The sequence below is a fragment of the Ursus americanus genome, chromosome 31 (genome assembly GCF_024610735.1).
Source record: "Ursus americanus isolate L20-20 chromosome 31, mUrsAme1.1.p, whole genome shotgun sequence".
Lineage (NCBI taxonomy): Eukaryota > Metazoa > Chordata > Mammalia > Carnivora > Ursidae > Ursus > Ursus americanus.
In genome coordinates this window covers 21,366,761-21,387,722 of record NC_142157.1, presented here as the reverse complement: position 1 = coordinate 21,387,722, position 20,962 = coordinate 21,366,761, and the positions used below count along the sequence as shown (strand labels likewise).

General features: G+C 39.6%; 1 protein-coding gene across 1 annotated transcript in view; it reads left to right on the top strand.

Annotated features, from left to right (window-relative positions):
• The first annotated feature begins 5,222 nt into the window (after positions 1 to 5,222).
• TMEM236 (transmembrane protein 236) overlaps positions 5,223 to 20,962 on the top strand; it is a 64,544-nt gene continuing 48,804 nt past the window's right edge. Inside the window, exon 1 of the mRNA XM_045787577.2 lies at positions 5,223 to 10,181. The gene's annotated coding sequence lies outside the window, so the exon portion shown is untranslated. The remainder of the gene's footprint in view (positions 10,182 to 20,962) is intronic.

Genomic DNA, 20,962 nt, shown 5'->3' with positions numbered 1-20,962 from the left:
TGCCAGTGTGGAGCCCAACGCAGGGCTTGAACTCAACGACCTGAGATGTAGACCCGAGCTGAAATCAGGGGTTGGATCAGGCTTAACCGAGTCACCCAGGTGTCCCAGGACTTTGTTATTTGGATGCATGCATTTTGGCATGTTTCTGTTAAAAGACTTCTCATTACCTTATAGTCATATCTTCTATTAAGTTATTGAAATCACTGAAGAGGGAGGAAAACCCTTTTTTCTTAAAAGTTTTCAATGTTACTTCTTTTCCGCAAGTTGGTTACCAAACTGGACCAAGTAAAATTTACAACCACAGTCAGGTTAGAAGCAATTGCAAGTTACAGTAATGTACACTATCAGGTTATTAAATAGCTGGGGTTAGGACCTTAGATTATTTTGGTTGGTTAATTGCTTTTTTAAAAAATGGGATATTTGTTTGTAATCCATTGTTTCTGTGGCAGGATATAAAAAGTTTTGTTTTGGTTTTAGGAATTTTTTAAGTCCAGGATCATCTTGTTACTTTAAAACAAGATATGGTATATAAACAGTTGAGAATGTTTTCACTTAATTATGTGTAATATAATCTGTTAGCCAGTCTAGATGCCAAATATTATGAAACATCCATGTAATATGGTTATTTTCCTCAGAACCAAAAATACATACACAAGAATACCCCTATACTACTTTAGAATTTGTTCCTCCTCCCTCAGAGAAAGGAAAATTTCAATATAAATATTCTTGATGTTCTGTAATTTAAAATTATAATGGTAACACACTCTAAATGAGTTGCTTAAAATGACTGAAGAAGTTGTAATCAAGGATACAGGTAAATTAACTTAATACTTTCCAAAGAGGTGGGCAGTCTGGGTGGTGCTGTCAGTTAAGCATCTGACTCTTGGTTTCTGCTCAGGTCTTGATCTCCAGGTTATGAGATCAAGCCTCATGTTGGGCTCTGTGCTCAGCGGTAGAGTCTGCTTAGGACTCTGTCTGCATCTCCTCCCCCGGCCCTCCCGCCCCCAGCACATCCATCTCTTTCTCTCAAAACAAAACAAAACAAAACAAAACAAAACAAAACAAAACAAAACTTCCTGAAAAGGCTTCACAGTAGCCAAGTCCATTTCTGTAAATGGTGGATGGCACATGATAAAACTGTTTCATTAATTTGCATAGTAAAATCTATCAGTTTGTGACCACATGGGTTTCTTGTAAAGGAAGTGGTGGTACTGTTTGGTTGAGGAGAAGGGTAAGAATAAGAACTAAATTAGATTGTTTACTGGAGTTCTCTTCTGCTATGAAGTGGAAATTTTAGTTCATTGCCCTAAGGAAGTCAGAGGATTGGATTTTAACACAGATATATATCTTTTGTCAAAAGAATATCTTGCTAGATAGTGATCTTGGGCAGATTCATGGGAATCTCTCTGGGCTGCCTTAAATTGTAGTGTTAGTATAACTACAGAATTCTTTTCAGCTTGCAGAACATCTGTGCTTCAGATCCTCTACCTCTGCCTACCTTAAATACCCCTGACGTTCAGCCGGAATAACTCATGTCTGGCACTGCAGTTACCCTCTCGTATCTTGAAGGAGGAGGATGGGGTGGGGTGGAGTACTGTGGTACTGAAACCTAGGGATATGATTTCTGGCATTCATAATATACTTCCTGAAAGTAATTGGGATTTTTTATTTTTATCAGCGAACAGTTGAGCCTTTTGTTTGTTTGAGCGACCTCACCAGGGACATCTACATTCCAGGTAGAAGTACTTTCATTTAATAGTGCTTACATTTTCACTGGTGCTGATTTCTGGTGGTACCAGGGGGGAATTATTAATTACAGCTCTGAAGCATATACTGTTTTTTTTTAAAGTTTTTATTGGAGATATATATATATATATATATAGAGAGAGAGAGAGAGAGAGAGAGAGAGAGCGAGCAGGATTAGGGGCAGAGGGAGAGGAGGATGGAGAAGCAGACTCCCCACTGAGCAGGGAGCCAGATGCGGAACTCCATCCCAGGACTGGAGATCATGACCCGAGCCAAAGGCAGATGCTTACAGCCACCCAGGTGCCCTGCATATACTGTTTTTGTATATTGCTTCAAACTAAAGGAGATAGGTAGCATCAGAGTATGTAAAATGTTACTGTTCTTGATGTTCTCATAGACAAAAGTAGGTGATGCTGGAGGCCATGTGCAACTCTGGCCGTCTTTCAGCTGTTTTGTTTACTTAGTAAGCAAATTGCTTGAGACATTAAAGTGCTGGCTGAGAGTTTATTTCTAATATTCCAAATAAGTGTAGAATCAGCAGTTGCATTTTTTTACATCACAAATATTTGGCCTGGAAAAATGCCAGTATACATTGTTTGCTTACAAGTTATTACTTGAAACAGACATTAGCTAGCTGTTAAAGGTGGTTTTTTTCTAATCATCCTTTTTCTTGTGAGTCAGTTACATGTATCCTTTATTTTATACATATATAGTTATATAAAACAATTTTAAGAATAAAATATATTTTAGTTTTCTTGTACTTTAGAAGATACCTTGCTAGCATTAAAAAAAGTTTCTTCACTGAATTTGTTATTAAAGGAATCTGATAAAGAAGGCTTATATCAAATATTTAATAAAGTAGAAAAGAAGTAGATAAGCTTTTTTTATAGCTCTTTTTTGTAGAGGGGAAACTATAAACTGTCGTCCAGTTTATCACTGCTGTGAAAGGGAAGCGTCACTGCGTTATTTAGAGTCTTTTTTGCTGCCTTATGCTAATTTTTTGAGGCATTGTCCCAGATATGACTACTTATTGGGTTTTACCAGAAAAAGTTCTTTATCTTAACATCATAGTAAAGATTAATTTTAATTTTGTCTTTATACAGTTAATATATTTTTCTTCTTTTTAAAAGATTACTTAGATTCTGTTGGTCTTAGTGAAATGTTTTAGTATCAAAATATCAGGATAATTTTGTTTTATTCATGTGGTTGCCAAACATTAATTTACATGGGGGGGGGGCAGGTTGGCTAATGGATTTTCTTGAGGTGAAGTTAAATGTGGATTTGAAACAGGAGGACTTCCAGTACCCAGAATGGAGCTACAAGTTCAGTTACTGTGCTTTTTCTTACTCCATACGGGTTTCTTCCCTTCATGCCTTTCCTGCATTTGAGAGATGATAATTTCCCTGAGGTTTTTAGCATGATAGGACAAAATTCTGTTTTTATTTTAACTTTCATCCAGCATTTATATGTGTTTAACTCCTCTGACTGGTATATTTGAAAGGCAGAAAATACCCCCCAATTTTTATTTGTTGAAGAATACTTATTGTAACATGGTCCTGTCGATGCTTTCAATAGGGAAAGGTTAAATTTGAGTAAGTGTCTAGTTTATACTCAAGTTTGTTTTTATAATAATTCAGAATGGTCAGGGGAATTGTTTTCAGAAATTAAGCCAGAGAGTAATAGCTAAAGAGGCTGAGATTAGGTAATATGTTTTAGCAGTTTTGTCAAAAGTAAACATTTTGAGATAAAAAACTGAAGTGCTATTTTCCATGTTTGACCAAGAGGTAAGCATCACGAAATTAAAACTGAGTAGCATGATATAAATACTATGTTTAATATCTTTTGAAAGTGGTATTCAAAATATTTTTCTCTACTAATTCATGGCTTATTAATCAAATGCTGTTTATAACTCATTATTTTCTAGATACTTATTCCACAAGCTGTCGTTTGAGAAATCTAAATTCTCTACAGAATGCTTAAAATCACCTTAAGAGACAGCTGAACATGGGCAGTTGTTTCCAGCAGTTGACTCTTGTATATTGGATTTGGTTATAACTCATTTGAACTAGAGATCGTAATAGTATACAGTGGATTCTGCTGTAGTGCAGATATGTGTTCTGAAAATCATGTTATGTGTATTTGTGCAACAAAAAAAAGCCTTACTAAGGGTTTATGGGAAAAACAGGGTTAGAGGCACAACACCAAAATTTCAGCAATGGCAACACTTAAGGATAAAGATAAGAATCTAATAAAAACAGTAGCACAGTTTTACACCTATTAAATGGTTAATAAAGATACAAATATTGCCCTAAATATGGCACTTTACTTTGAAAAAGACCTGAAGTGTGGTGCTTGTGGAAATAAGTGTCAGAAAGGTTGCAGCTTGTGGGTTTGGGGAAGGTGGAAGGCGGGCTGCTGGAATCTGAGGGCAGGTTGTGACCCCAGGTGTAGGGGGAGTGTGACAGCCCTAGCAGTGAACGGAGGGCGCTGCTGCTGGTAGGAGGGGTGTGTATTTTGGGTATTCCTGCGTGGCTCAGGTCAGCCAGGCACAGTTTTCTGCATTTCACCTCATGTTTCTCTTGGACGAAACCCTGTTTCTCCTGGACAAGCTAACTGAAAATTGCATTTTGCTCCTTTTGTTTCCTAGTGTATCAATCTCCTGCAACAAATTTGTGGTTTCCGAATAATCATTGTATCAAAGCTGACTCTGCGAGTGATTTAGAGAATGAGTGACTGGTCACCATATATTTCTAACTTTAGGAAAATTCCTTTTAAACTTGTAAGTGATTGGTAAGAATTACGGACATGTAGGACAGAACACTTTCTTCCTCCTTAGCAGATCAGAAAGTATCCTAATTGAACGTGTGAACACATTTAGATTCAAAGAATTATATATTTTGCTTAAATACAGTCTGTGAGAAATCGTATGCCCTACAGTGCCCTTGGGGCAGCTGGGTGGCTCATTCAGTGTCTGCCTTCAGCTTGGGTCATGATCTCGGGTCCTGGGATTGAGGCCCACATCAGGCTCCCTGCTCAGAGGGGAGTCTGCTTCTCCTCCTCCCTCCTCTCTGACTTGCTCTCTCTCTCAAATAAATAAATAAAATCTTAAAAAAAAAAAAAGATCCTGCCCTCTCCCCACCTCAAAAAAAGGGAAAGAAAAGAAAATTAAGAATAACCATCATTTTCTGACTTAAGTGGGCATAGCCATTATGTCATTATTTTCATTGATTTTTGTTAACTATTGATTTGTTTTTCATTTGGTTGACTTTGAGTGTATACCAGATTTTTAAGGTTTACTAACTGCGTTCTAAATTTTTACATGTCAGCATTCAATATGCTAGGTATTTATTTAAACATTTAAATATTTAAGATAAATGTTTAAATAAATACCTAAACATTTACCTTAATATTTTACCTTGGGGCGCCTGGGTGGCACAGCGGTTAAGCGTCTGCCTTCGGCTCAGGGCGTGATCCCGGTGTTACGGGATCGAGCCCCACATCAGGCTCCTCTGATGTGAGCCTGCTTCTTCCTCTCCCACTCCCCCTGCTTGTGTTCCCTCTCTCGCTGGCTGTCTCTATCTCATAAATAAATTTAAAAAATCTTTAAAAAAAAATATTTTACCTTAAAACATTACCTTGAATATTTAAATAATACCTTTATAAATCTGAAAATATGGATGCAGTTTATTTACAAATTCATTTTCATATCAACAGATAAACTTTAAAAATGAACAATAGAGAAGCATACTAGTGGTTTCACTCTATTGTCAAAATTTAATCATTATACAGTATGTTACAATGTATTTTGTTCACATCATCCATAATTTGTTCCCCAAAAGCTTATTTGTAACCTGGTTCTGGGACACATTTGAGGAACAATGTTGAACCTGGTGATTAGGATGCCAGGCTAGGATCTAAACCCTGTTAAAGCCATGATGTAACCGAAGTGTGACATTGTGTTCATGGTGTTGAAGTTATATACCATAGACGCTTCAAAAGGAAGACCCACTCAGAGAGTCCAGACTTGGATTGCCAGAAGCATAGCTCCTACCTCTGACTGGGGGGTTCAGACTCTTCTCTCTGCCCATAAACAGTGACGCTTACCTCATTTCAACCCTCAGAGTACCCAGTCTAGGCCCGTTTGTTCTCTTCTCCTTTTGGAGATCCAGAGATAAATCTACTTGTCTTCACCATTTTCACAAATTGCTGCTTCCGATCACATTTTCACTCTGTCCAATCTGTTGGAGGACTAAAGACAGTGTCACTGCTCCTTTCTTCCCCAGAGCGGCTTTTTGTGTTTTTCTAACTGCAGTTGCAAGTGCTAAGGTTGAAGTGAAACAGAGGACCCAGGCAGGCTAATTTGATATCTCTTCCATATGATAATACAAAGCCCTGCACCCATCCTTACAAGGGTTTAGCTTCTATTGTTGGCACTTGGCCTTTGGTGCCGGAGGAGGGGAGTGGAAAGGAGGTGGTGTTTCTCCTTACCCCCAAAGCACCAAACAATCTTCCCCTATAATACCCTCCCTGTGGGTTTCACAGTAAATACAATATTTTCATTTCCTTGATGATTCCAATAATTTGAGGGCACGTTCTATCTTAAGTCAGCTGTAGGAAGCACCAAGGTAAGCTAGTTCCCATTTTGCCCCTTCTTTTCATTCATGCATGGGGAAAATGGCAAAGGTACCAAAGAATGAAGTAAAATTAATCGAAAAAACATGCCCCTTTTTTTCTTGACACTTAAGAGTTGCAGGAGGAGAGTAAAGAAAAAGAGGCAATCTTCCCTGCTTCCCTCTCAGACTGTCTTTGAGTGAGACCAAACGTAGGCATGGGGTAGGGTTGCAAAGGAAAGGCTGGGAGGAGAGATTCTTGGAGGCCAAGAGAAGCCTTTTTTCCCTGAATGTGGTCAGTTCTTAAGGACTACAGAGATATAGCTCCCCAAAACTTTGAGAGTAAAGGAAATTAAGACTACCCCTTGTGATTCAAACAAAGAGTAATACAGAATGAACCACAGTAGAAGGATAGGGACCTTAAAGCAGAGGTTAAAAACTAGTGGCTCAGCCAAATCCAGCTAACATGTTTTATTTGGCCTGCCTTGAGTTACAGTTTTTTAAAAATACATGTTATATTAAGGCTAGGTGATTTCCCATGAAAAATACAGATTTTTTTTGCTCCTTGAAAAAAAATCATGATCTAACAACACAACGCCTATATTATTCCCACAGCTGACTATTCCATCTCGTTTGCCACCGAGCCCTCCATTTATTAAAACGTCACCCTTCCAATTGTCAAGGAGAACTAGAGCCAGATACTAGTTAATATGATAAGATTTTAGTCAGAAACTTGCAGTAGAGAAAATGACCTCAGTTTAAAACTGGACTCGATGCGGAATAAAATAAGTAGGGACTTAGAGCTAAGAAGCAGAGGACAAGGGGTGTGGGAGATCCTTAGGTGAAAAATTTCTAAGAAGATTCATCAAGGATGGGGGGATCCTTGCTGAGGGAAGGCCAAGGTAATCATCTCAAGGAGGGAGAGGTGGATTCTGTCTAAACTGACTTAGCAGAATTCTTGCCAAGGCCTGGCAAGGACAGGGACCATGTCAAGGCCTAGTCGAGAAGAGGGCTTAGAGGAGCCTGACTAGAGTTTGGTCAAAGAGCATTTTGTTACCGTTTCATTTGTTTTTGCCTGACCCCTGGAGATACTTGAGGCTTTGATTCCTGCTTTAAAGAGAGTGGAGCTAAAGCTGCACTATCCAGTTGGACTTTTTTTTTTTTTTTAAGATTTTTTATTTATTTATTCAACAGAGATAGAGACAGCCAGCGAGAGAGGGAACACAAGCAGGGGGAGTGGGAGAGGAAGAAGCAGGCTCATAGCAGAAGAGCCTGATGTGGGGCTCGATCCCCTAACACCGGGATCACGCCCTGAGCCGAAGGCAGACGCTTAACCGCTGTGCCACCCAGGCGCCCCTATCCAGTTGGACTTTTGAGTGCTTGTGATGAGGAACTAAATTTAAAAATTTTTTTAAAGATTTTATTTATTTATTTGAAAGAGAGGGAGAGAGAGAGAGCATGAGCAGGGGGAGGCAGAGGGAGAAGCAGACCCCAGGTGAGCAGGGAGCCCGACACAGTGCTTGATTCCAGGACCCTGGAATCATGACCTGAGCTGAAGGCAGACGCTTAACTGGCCGAGCACCTGGGCGCCCCCACTAAATTTTAAATCTTAATTAATTTTAATTAAATTTAAAACGTGAAGCAACATGAAAATGTTTCCACCTTTAAACATAACTTTATTGTTTCAGTAGGACTATATTTCACTGTAACCATCGGGTCACGTAATGGTATTGTTGTAGTGTTTGTGTTCTTTCAACTTTTTTAATGTAGCCACTAGAAAGCTTGACATTAACTATGTGTCTCGCATTCTATTCCTATTGGACAGTGCTTCTCTAAGGCTTCTAGGACCTGACTATGTAATTATCAAGAATATGTCTGATGTGATGAGGGAAATAGACTGTAGAGTGTATTCCCCCATGATCCCTTCCTGATGATCCTGCCTTTGTTTAATCCCTTCCTTTGAAGTGTGGGTAGGCCCTGTAACTTTCTAATAACCAGCAGACTATGGAAAGGTGAGGGGATGTTGCTCCTGTAATTATGTTATGTTATATGAGACTCCATCTTGCTAGCAGACTGAGTTTGGAAGAAGAGCCTTCCTGTCAAGTCTCCAGATGAGAACCCACCTCTGGGCCAACATCTTGTGTGCAGCCTTGATGAGGACCCAGATAAGCCATGCCCAGGATCCTGACCCACAGAAACTGTGAGATAATGTATATTGCCTTAAGCCACTAACTGTAGAAATTCGTTGTTCGGTAACAAAACACATAGCCTGGGAAGAGGGGGGTGGGCAGCGTAAAACAATAGAAGCCTAGCAGAGAGGGGATCTACTGGGGAGAGTGAATCTTAGCCAGTGTACTTCGAGCATCCTAGCCCTTTAAATAAGCTGTTCTCCAGGTGGTGATACATAAAGCTTGAGTTCGGGTGAGCTTACCTTCCCTTGTTTTGATTTTATGCTCACAGAAAAACACGTTAATTATTACATGCTCCCCGTGTGTAGGTCCACTTCAGGGAGAGGAAGTCCAGGTCCATCTGACTTGCGTAAGTGAATTCTGAGGGTTCGTGAGATTTGTTTAATCGGTTGAATCCAGGCCACTGGGGCATGGTAGAAATTGACCTCATCCCTCTGCTTGGAGTCCTGTTGGCTGTAGTTGTAGTTGAATGCTGTGTGAGACAGATTAAACAGTTGATCCCAGCCTCTGTCAGATTATTAGTGATCAATGGAATGGTGCATGAATTTCATGAAATTCATGAAAATTTCCCTAAGACGAAGATGGTGTAGAAATGAAGGTTGAGAGATACCTCTCCTTAGTTCTTTTGTGTTTCTACACATCTTGCAAGCAGAGGCACTGACTGCTTTTTCTAGACTATCTTCTTAAAGATGTTTGTGTAGTGAACAGCCTTGCTAAAGATAGAGATGGTATCTCTTTGGAACAAAAAGCAGGGTTGCTTAAAGCCTTGGAAGATAAACTTAGTGTCTCCCTTTGGAACAAAAATGCTGACATTTTGCCTACTACTAGCGCTGGAAATGATACAGTCCTTTGTCTCAGACCCATGGGCCTTGTGTCTTCTTTTTTCAGCATTCACGGAATGGTACAGATTAGCTCTTTAGCTTGCAAGTAAGGTAAGATCTCAGAGCCTTCAGAGGTCTTGAAACTTGTGTTGGTTAATAATAGTCAAGATTTTATTTTTTGACAGAACAGAAGTTAATCTACTCATGAATAAACTTTTTCCAGAATGGATTGGGTTACCCATATGTTTTTCTCCTCCCTGGAAAAAAAGATTTTTATTTGCTTTGTTAGATAAAATTGCTTGTATGTCTTAAGCATGTTGTATCAATGAGTGAGTCTTCCTAAGAGGGAAGTTATCTGAGACAGTCACATTTTCTACACTAGCTAATTGTATTAACTTTTCCTGGGCTTCAGTTATATCCTACAAATGAGAGACTCATATTTGTAAGGTCCTTTCCAACTGCAGTACTTCTAGGCAATGTAAAAAACAGCATTCCTTTAATTTTGTTTATTTGATGAGTACTTAACATTGTTCTTACTATGGGACAGGTACCATTCTTAAGTGCTTTTCAAATAATCATTTAAACAGGTGAGATAGGTAAGGAAAACGAGGTAGGGAGTTTAGTAATTTGCTCAAGGTCATCCAGCTAGAGGGTGACATCGCTGGGGTTCAAACCTAAGTAAAATTTGTACTCTTTTCCACCATGCTGTGCTGCTCCCAGCTTTTCACTGAAAAAATGATTCACTTTCTGCCCTCTGAGAACTCGCCACAGGAGAGAATGAGGCAAGTCCCTGCTCGCCAGAATCTTCACACAAAGTGAGAATTTTGTGCTCTGTGTTTGTGTGTGTGTGTATGTGTGTGTGTGTGTATGTGAATGTGTCCCACAGCAGGACTCCAAGGTAAGCATTCGTATGTAAGAATACCTCTTTAGAATGTAAAAGTGTACATGTTTAGGTTAAGTAATTGGTTCCAGGTTTTTAAATGTCTTATTTAAGGTTGTTGAAATAAACCTTTAAATGTCTTATTGAGGGTTGTTGAAATAAATCTTAGGGCTCTAATCTGGTAGTAATAAATTCGGTGAGACTTTTAGGGAACTATGCAGACAATCGGCCAAAAGGCTTACCTGTTTGATACCTAAAATAAGATTAATAAAATGATGTATGGAAATTAAAATAGTTACACTGAATCATTTTCTTTGAAAGTTTTTAGTCAGCCCACATCTCATTTACGTATGTTAGCGAGAGGCTTGAGGATAATAATGGACTTTTTTTCATCTTTGTGTCTGTATCTGTGTTGCACCTAAGACAGTATTTTTTCGCTGTATTCACTTAAGTGTTGAGTGAATGATCAACTCAATTTTATAGGACACAAGGTGATTCTCCATATCTGTCAGGGCCCTGGCAGGAAGCAGAATTACACTCAGGGGCCCATCTGAACAGACTTGCAGGAAAGAACTACTTACTGAAGACTAAGGGAACAAACAAGGGGTGTTGAGGCACTCTCTGCTGTTGTGACTCCTAGGTCAAAAGGGGCAGCTATTATACAGTAACCGTGTGGAGCTCCGTGGGAGCAGAGGTAAGACTTACGGAGGAGGGACAGTGACAGAGCTGTGACTGGCACAGCAGGCAGGAAAGAGGGACGAGGGATAGATATCCCTTTGTCTCCTGCCACCCTCTGATCTCCTGCCAGTAATCCTCTTGGTAGCTGAACCCCGCTAGAATACTGCATGATAGGGAGTGGATCAGGGAGGGAGGGGGACAAATGGAAAATAGCAGTGTGCTAGAAACATATCCGGATTTGTCTCTGTGCATTCAATCTGCTATAACAATACCATATACTGCGTGGCTGATAAACAGCAGAAGTGTATTCCTCACAGCTTTGGAGACTGGGAAGTCCACCAACAGGGTTCTGGCAAGATTCAGTATCTGGTAAGGACTCACTTCCTGATTCATAGAAGGCTGTCTTCTTCCTCCAAGCTCACATGGCAAGAGGAGAGGGTATGCACTTCTCTGGGGTCTCTTTTGTAAGGGTGCCAATCCTGTTCATGAGGACTCTGCTCAAATGACCTAATCACCTCTCAAAGGTCCCGCTCCCTACTACCATCAAGTTATGGCTTAGGATTTCAAGATCAATTTTAGGGGAGCACACATTCATGCTATAGCAGAATCGAAGCATGCATTGTCATTTAATGCAGTTTGATTCCTCACTTGCAAAAATAATTAAATCTTTCCTCTATCGGTTTTCATGCATATTTTATGAAAAGCCAAATGCATTCGAGTTGTTTTCCAGTTGTTTAATATTCACATTGCTAAGAATTTACATGAAGTACTGAATTTAAATCATCAGTAGGTGGTGCTGCTGAGATTGGATCCTGAAAAACATAAATCTAGACATTTAAAACTGAATATTATCTAGGATTCAGATAGGTTATTTGGGAAAGAATCTTGCAACCCAGTCAATTTCTGATTCATTGTTTGAATTTTCGGGGGAAGAGAATTACATACAAGGAACTTCACAGCTGTGTCTCTGGCAGCCTCATCTCATGAGACAAATATGACCAATGATTTGTTGACCCACTGAGATACCATTTTTCTGTCACCCCTCAGGAAACACAGTAGTACAGGCCTTTACTAATAGGAATAGGCCCATAAAAACCATGGAGTTGTAAATGTCTAACCTTGCATGGATTTTAAAGATGCTGAAGTCTATCACTCAAATTAGGTACTTGGTAAAATACAGATTTTCAGGCCATTTGCCTGGAGATTCTGATTTAGTTGATCTGAGGTAGGCTGGAAATCTATAATTTAACAAGTGTCCCCAGTGATCCTTATGGTCACACTAGTTTGGAAGACACTGGTATATGTAGCTTCTTTTTGACCTAAATTTCCTTACATACTTGGCCTGAGACTGCACAGACATTTTAGAGTGACAGTCACCGGGGACCCTTACCAGAAAAATGTTCCTACCCAGAGCTTTACATACAATTTCAGATGCTTCAGAGACCCTTAGAGTCCATCTACATCACCTACTTTGCAAACCCTCAGAGAATCGGTTTGAAATTCCCCAGGCTAGATTTCAAGGTTTCCCGTAATCTTGGTCTACGCTACTGATTGAGCCTTCGGCCTCATCATACCCATCGTATTCAGGAGCTGTAAGGACGAGCAAATTTTTTAGTTTATATTCCTGGACACATGGAAAAATTAAAATCAAAGGAACCAGTATGCTTTTCTTAAAGCCTGTATGTGTTTGTCAAAATACAGAATATCATCTGGGGCACCTGGGTGGTGCAGTCAGTTAAGCAACCGACTCGGCTTTGGCTCAGGTCATGATCTCAGAGTTGTGGGTTCAAGCCCTGCGTTGGGCTCCATGTTCAGCATGGAGTCTGCTTATCTTTCCCCCATGCTCCTCCACGTGCTTGTGCATGCTTGCTCGCTCTCTCTCTGAAGTAAATAAGATGTTTTTAAAAAATACAGAATGTAATCTATTAAGGGAATGCTCTAGGTGGGTTTTATAGTTTGCAATTGGCTGTTTCTGATAAAGTAGACTGTGTTGACCTGTCAAGGTATATGTATCAATTTATTCTATTCTCAAAGACGGACCCCTTGTTTATTTTATTTTATTTTATTTTTTTTAAAGATTTTATTTATTCAACAGAGACAGAGACAGCCAGCGAGAGAGGGAACACAAGCAGGGGGAGTGGGAGAGGAAGAAGCAGGCTCATAGCAGAAGAGCCTGATGTGGGGCTCGATCCCATCACGCCGGGATCACGCCCTGAGCCGAAGGCAGACGCTTAACCGCTGTGCCACCCAGGCGCCCCCGGACCCCTTGTTTAGAGCATAATTTGGAGGTGGCAAAAGTCATTCTGGTACTACAGTGGTGAAGCATGCAGGGTCCTGGGACCGAGCCCCACATTGGGCTCCCTGCTCAGTAGGGAGTTGTCTTCTCCCTCTCCCTCTGCCCCTCCCCCCGCTCATGCTTGCTTGCACGCTGTCTCTCTGTCTTTATTAAATAAAATCTTTTAAAAAGAGAAATTATATTTGGGTCATTATCTCTGTGGTGGTGATTTAACCATTACATATTGTTTACTTCTGTATTTATTATAATTAGCTAGATGTTTACAGGAAATTGGTTTTCCAAGTTTAGGTAATACCAGAACAAACTCCTATTTTGTGGCAAGACAGTTTTTAAAAACACATGCAGACAGTTTTAAGATATAAACATCGTTCATCATATATATGAAACTTATTTCTTTGATTCCCGTTGTCTCATTTTTATCAATAGCATAAGGTTGTAAATGGAATTCAACAGATATTTGAGCACTAGTGGGACTTAACCTGTGACCAAGTGGACAGAAACAAGCATAGCAGGTCTGACTGCTGTCTTTTAAAGTCCCATTTACAAGATTGGCCCCTGGCTTGCATTTGGGAACTTGGATTTGGGGAGGGTTCCCACCATTCCCAGAATTGACAAGAGTGGCTCACTGTGCCCGAACTATTCAGACAAATGATGTGGTTTATGCTGAACACCTGCCTTCCTTTGGAAGTCTGGACTTTGGGCATATGCCAGGCAGAGGGCATGATCAGCCCCCAATAAAAGCCCCAGGCACTAGGTCTAATGAGTTCTCCTAGTTGGCAACATTTCACACATGTCACAACTTGTTGCTAGGGGAGTTAAACTCATCCTGTGTTACCCTATTGAGAAGAGGCTCTTGGAAGCTTGTACCTGGTTTCCCCTAGACTTCACCACCCCAAGCACCTTTTCCCTTTGCTGATTTGGTTTGGAGTCCTCTTAGGGTAATAAGTTATAGCCCTGAGTACAATATGCTGAACGCTGTAAGTCTTCCCTGTGAACCATCAAAACTGGGGGTGGTGGTGGGGTCCTTGAAACACAGCAAAATACCGTACCTTCCTTTAAGGAGGTCATAAATGTGTAAGGAAATAAAGCATGTGCTTTTGAAAGTACAGCACAGGGTAGAGTTTAGTAATGTGGAGATGGTGCCAATATTGCAACTGGGAAGTCAGATATGAGCATTAATCATTTTAATGCTTTGGAGCAAAAAAATTTTCCCAGCTTTATTGATGTGATAATGGGCATATAAATAATTACACAAAATAGAGACAATTTTGTGAGTTTAGATATATGTGAACAGCTGTATGTATATTACCATTACCACAATCAAGGTAATGAACATATCCATCACTGCCCTAAGTTTCCTGGTATTGTTTTGTTTTTATAGTAAGAACACTTAACATGAGATCTGTCCTCTTAAGAAATTTGTAAGTGCAAAATACCTTATTGCTGACTATTGGCATAACGTTGTACAGCAGATGTCTGGCACTTACCTTGTAGAACTGTAGCTTCTTCCCCATTGAACATGAACTTCCCATACCTCCCTTCATCCCCTGATAACCACCATCCTATTTTCTACTTCTATAATTTGACTATTTATTTATTACATTTTTCCATTTTTTAATTGAAGTTTAATTAACATGCAGTGTTATATTAGTTTAAGACGTACAACATAATGATTTAACAATTCTGTATATTACTCAGTGCTCACCACAAGTGTAGTCACCATCTGTCACTTAATGTTGCTACATTATTGGCTGTATTATCTGTGCTGTACTTTTCTGTACACTTATTTAATACTTCAGAACTAGAAGTTTGTACCTCTTAATCCCCTTTATCTATTTCACCATCCCCCACTACACTTCCCCTCTGGCAACTACGAGTTTGATCTCTGCACTTAAGAGTCTCATTTTTTGTTTGATTGTTTTTGTTTTTTTAGATTCCACATAGCAGTGAAATTACATGGTATTTGTCTTTCTCTGACTTATTTCCCTAAGCATAATGCTCTCTGGGTCTACCCACGTTGCTGCAAATGGCAAGATCTCATCTTTTTTTTATGGCTGAGTAATGTTCTATTGGGTATATATACACCACATCTTTATCAATTCATCTATTGATGGATACTTGGGTTGCTTCCATATTTTGGCTATTGTAAATAGTGCTGCAATAAACGTTTGTAAGGGAATGGTCTAGTTTCATTTTTTTACATGTCGCTGTCCAGTTTTCCCAATACCATTTGTTGAAGAGACTGTCCTTTCCCCTGTATATCTGTACCTCCACTGTGGTACCTTAATTGACCACATAAGCCTAGGCTTGTTGCTGGGTTCTCTGTTTTGTTCCATTGATTTATGTGTCTGTTTTTGTGCCAGTACCATCTTGTTTTGATTACTACACCTTTGTAATATATCTCGAAATCTGGGCTTGTGATACCTCCAGCTCTAATCTTCTTTCTCAAAATTGCTTTGACTTCTCAGAGTCTTTTGTGGCTCCATACAAATTTTTGTCTTATTGGTTCTAGGTCTGTGAAGAGATTGCATTGAATCTGTAGATTGCTTTGGGTAGTGTGGACATTTTAACAATATGAATTCTTCCAATCCACAAGCATCGAATATCTTTCCATTTGTTTATATCATCTTCAGTTTCTTTCTTCAGCGTCTGATAGTTTCGAGAGTACAGGTCTTTCATTTCCTTGGTTAAGTTTATTCCTATGTAGTTTATTTTTTAGTATAATTGTAAATTGGATTGTTTTCTTAATTTCTTTTCTGATAGTTATTATTAGGTGAATACAAACACGACAGGTTTCTGTATACTAATTTTGTATCCTGCAACTTTATTGACTTCATTTTATACGTTTTTTGGTAGAGTCTTTAGGGTTTTCTATGTACAGTATCATGTCATCTGCAAATACCGTTTTACTTCTTCCTTACCAGTTTGGTTGCCTTTTATTTCATTTTATTATCTGATGGCTGCAGCTAGGACTTCCAGTCCTCTGTTGAATAAAGGTTCCAAGAGCAGGCAGCCTTGTCTTTTTTCCGATCTCAGAGGAAAAACTCTGTTTTTCACTATTGAGTATGATGTTAGCTGTGGGTTTTTCATATACAGCCTTCATTATGTTGCAGGATGTTGCCTCTAAACCTATTTCGTTGAGAGTTTTTATCATGAATGGATGTTGTACTTTGTCAAATGCTTTTTCTGCTTCTGTTGAGATGATCATATGACTTTTATTCTTTGCTTTATTAATGTGGTGTATCAAATTGATTGATTTGTGAATATTGAACCACGCTTGCATCCCAGGAATTAATACTACTTGGTCTTGGTGAACGATTTTTTAAAATGTATTTTTGGATTCAGTTTGCTATTATTTTGTTCAGGATTTTTGCATCTGTGTTCATCAGAAATATTGACCTGCAGTTCTCTCTCTCTCTCTTTTTTTTTTTTTAGGAACATCTTTATCTGGTTTTGGTATCACTGTAATGCTAGCCTCATAGAATGACTTTGGAAGTTTTCGTAACTCTTCTGTTTGAGAAGAATAGGTGTTACCTCTTTTTTAAATGTTTGGTAGAATTCACCCATGAAGCCCTCTGGTCCTGGACTTTTGTTTGTTGAGAGTTTTTTGATTATTGATTGAACTTCATTGCTAGTAATCAGTTCAAATTTTCTGTTTCTTCCTGATTCAGTTTTGGAAGATTATATGTTTCTAGGAATTTATTAATTCTTTTTTTTTTTTAAAGATTTTATTTATTTATTCAACAGAGATAGAGACAGCCAGCGAGAGAGGGAACACAAGCAGGAGGAGTGGGAGAGGAAGAAGCAGGCTCATAGTGGAGGAGCCTGATGTGGGGCTCGATCCCACAACGCTGGGATCACGCCCTGAGCTGAAGGCAGACCGCCTAACCGCTCTGCCACCCAGGTGCCCCGGAATTTATTAATTCTTACACATCCGATTTGTGGGCATATAATTCTTCATAATATTCTCTTACAATTCTTTGTATTTCTGTGATATGGTTGTTACTTCTCATTCATTTCTGCTTTTATTTATTTGAGTTCTCTCTCTTTATTCCTAATGAGCCTGGATAAAGGTTTATCAATTTTATCTTTTTGAAGAACTGGCTCCTGGTTTCGTTGATCTGTTTTGTTGCTTTTCTTAGTCTCTATTTCATTTACCTCTGCTCTAATCTTTGTTATTTCCTTCCTTCTACTAGCTTTGGGCTTTGTTCTTCTTTTTTAGCTCCTTTAGGTATAAGGTTAGGTTGGTTATTTGAGATTTTTCTTGTTTCGTGAGGTAGGTAGGCCTGTATTTCTATAAACTTTCCTCTCAGGACTGCTTTTGCTGTATCCCAAAGATTTTGGACCATTGTGTTTTCATTTTCATTAGTCTCTATGTATTTTTTTTTATTTCCTTTTTTATTTCTTGATTGATTCATTTCTTAGCGTGTTGTTTTGTTTTGTTTTACCTTCCATGTATTTCTGTTATTTCGATTTTTTTCTTTTACTTAATTTCCAGTTTCATACCACTGTGGTCAGAAAAGATGCTTGATATGATTTCAGTCTTCTAGAATTTATTGAGACTTTTTTTCTGACTTGACATGTGATCTATCTTGGAGATTGTTCCATGTGCACTTGAAAAGAATTTATTCTGTTGTTTTTGGCTGGGCTGTTCCATGTATATCTGTTAGGTCCATCTGGTCTAATGTGTCATTCTAAGCCCCTGTTTCCTTGTTGATTTTCTGTCTGGATAATCTATGCACTGTTGTAAGTTGGGTGTTAAGGTACCCTACTATTATTGTATTACTGCCAATTTCTCCCTTTATGTCTGTTAATAATTGTTTTATGTATTTAGGTTCTCTTCTGTTGGGTGCATAGATATTTACAATTGTTATATCCTCCTATTGGATTGTTCCCTTTATTATTACATAATGCTCCATTTTGTCTCTTTCCACAATATTTTTTTTAAAGTCTGTTTTGTCTTATGTAAGTATTGCTTCCCGTTTTTTAGGTTTTTGTTTTTGTTTTGCTCTCATTTACATGGCATCTATTTTTCCATCCCTTTCTTTTTTTAAAAAAAAAAAAGGATTTTATTTATTTATTTGAGAGAGACAGAGAAAGCACAACCAGAGGGCTTGGGGCAGAGGGAGAGGGACAAGCAGACCACCCCCACCCCCGCTGAGCAGGGAGACCCTGAGATCATGACCTCAGCCAAAATCAAGAGTCAGACCTCCTTGGATTAATTTTGTTAGGATTTTTTTGTGCTTCCTGGATCTGGATATCTCTATCCTTTCCCAGATTAGGGAAATTTTCAGCTATTATTTCTTCAGAAAAGTTTTTTGCTCTCTTCGTTCTTCTCCTTCTGGGATCTCTATAATGCATTATACTTGATGATGTCACTGAGTTCCTTTAACCTAGTCTCATTTTTTGTTTTTTTTATTATTCTTTTTGCTGTTGAGCTTGTTTGCTTTCCCTTACTCTGACTTCCAGATTGCCAGCCTGTTCTTCTGCATCCTCCAATCTGCTGTCGATGCCCTCTAGTGTATGTTTTATTTCTGTTACTGAGTTCTTCATCTCTGACTGGTTCCTTTTTGTATTTTCTCTCTCTTTGTTGAAGGTCTCACTGAGATTCTCCGCTCTTTTGTCAAGGCCAGTGAATATCTTGATGATCATCACTTTGAATTAATTATCAGGTATTGATGATCTCCATTTCATTTAGCTCTTTTGCTGTTATTTGACCTGTTCTTTCATTTGGGACATATTCCTCATTTTTTCTTACTCTCTGTTTCTGTGTATTAGGAAGGTTAGCTGCATTTCCTGGTCTTGAAAGTAGTGGCCTTGTGTAGAAGAGGTCCCTGTAGCACAGTGCCCTCTGGCCACCAGAACCAGGCATCCCAGATACGTCTCCTCTGTGGGCAGCACATTTTCTACTGTTAGGGCTGAACCTTGTTTGCTTTAGTCCAGTCGGCTGCAGTGACCCACTTTGCCTACTGAGAGTACACTGGGCAGGATTTGGTCCCTGCATTGTTGAGTGGCCTTTCTGAGGTCACCCTGGGCTTGTGAGTGGGTGATGTCAGCAGTCAGACTGGCTGTCCACACTGTTTGTCTGCCACAGCTCCACATGCACTGAACAGCAGGGCTCTCTCCCTGCACAGCCAGCCAAAAGTCTCACCTGCAGGAACTATGGGCACACTGGTATGTGGGGTGATCTCCCCCCTCTTTCTAGGACACTGATCAGTTTGGAGTGGCACAAGTCCCTATTGGGGTTGCTTATAGGGTGTGTCAAGGGCAGGAGCTGCTTTGGAGGGATATCTGCTAAGTGGCTGGGTTGGATAAGGCAGGACCACAGGGGAATGTGAGGGCAGGCCATGCAGTGCCAACAAGATAGCTGGAGAATGTTACACCGGTTCCCACAAATGTATGACTATCTAGGCTGGGGGTAGGGAAGAGAAATGGCACCAACCGGCACTTTTATTCTTGGAGAAGTCTCCTGAAGATCTCTTCCCCTATAGGGCATGTTCTGAAATTTGTAAATGAATCTCCTTTATGTAATACCACAGGCGCTTTTCAAACTGCTGTTTCTATGCTGTCTCAGCAGGGTTATTTATTATGTTGGCTCTTTAAGGGCAGGGACTCAGTTTCCTCTTGCTGTCTGGCTCTCTCTGGGCTAAACCCACTGGTTTTTTTAAATACCTGGACTTAAGCTTCACTGATTCTAAAAGCTCAAGAAGTTAAGCTTCACGGGTTTTCAAATTAAATGTTATGGGGATTTGTCTTCCCAGGGCAGGCCCCCAGTGCCTGGGGTGCCTGGTGTGGGGTCTGAACCTCTCCCTTCTCCTTGCCTGTAGATTCCCTTCCATTTGTGGTTGGTCTCGCCAGGGGTGTGGTTCCCAACCGTGTCTCTCCCCCTCCCACTCTTTTGCATGTGGCCTCTCTAAGATTAACTGTGTAAGTTCTATCCTGCCAGTCTTTAGGGGTTTTTTTCAGCGTCGGTTGTACGGATGTAGCTGTTATCTCTGTGTGTCCGTGAAATGAAGTGAGCTCAGGGTCCTCCGCCTCTGCCATTTTCCTCTGAACTTTCCTCTACATTTGACTGTTTTGATGCTTCATGTAAGAAGAGGATTCATTCAGTGTTTGTCCTTCTGCAATTGACTTATTTCACTTAGCATGTCTTCCAGGCCCACCCATGTGCGGCAAATAGTAGGATTTCCTCCTCCTTTTTTTTTTTTTAACACTGAATAATATTCCATTGTATGCATACACCACAGTAGCTATATCCATTCATCTGTTAATGAACACCTGGGTTATTTTCACAACTTGGCTGTTGTGAGTAATGCTGCAATGAATGTGGGAGTGCAGATATCTCTTCAAGATCCTGTCACCCAGAAGTAGGATTGCCTAATCATATGGTGGTTCTAGTTTTAATATTTTGAAGAACCTCCGTAATATCTTCTGTAGTGGCTATGCCATTATACATCCCCACTAACAGTATACAAAGGTTCCAATTTCTCCCTATCCATCATTACCAACAGTACTGTTTTGGGGCTGTGTGTGGCATAAGAGCCATCCTAACAGGTGTTGTCATGTTCCAGATTTCAGGGGAAAAGATTTTGGCTTTTTAACATTGAGTGTGATGTGAACTTTGGGCTTTTCATATATGGCTTTTATTGAGTTGAGGCAAGTTCCTTCTATACTGTTTCTTTTTTTTTTCTTGAGAGTGTCATGAAAAGGTACTGAATTTAGTCAAATAATTTTTTTTGCAT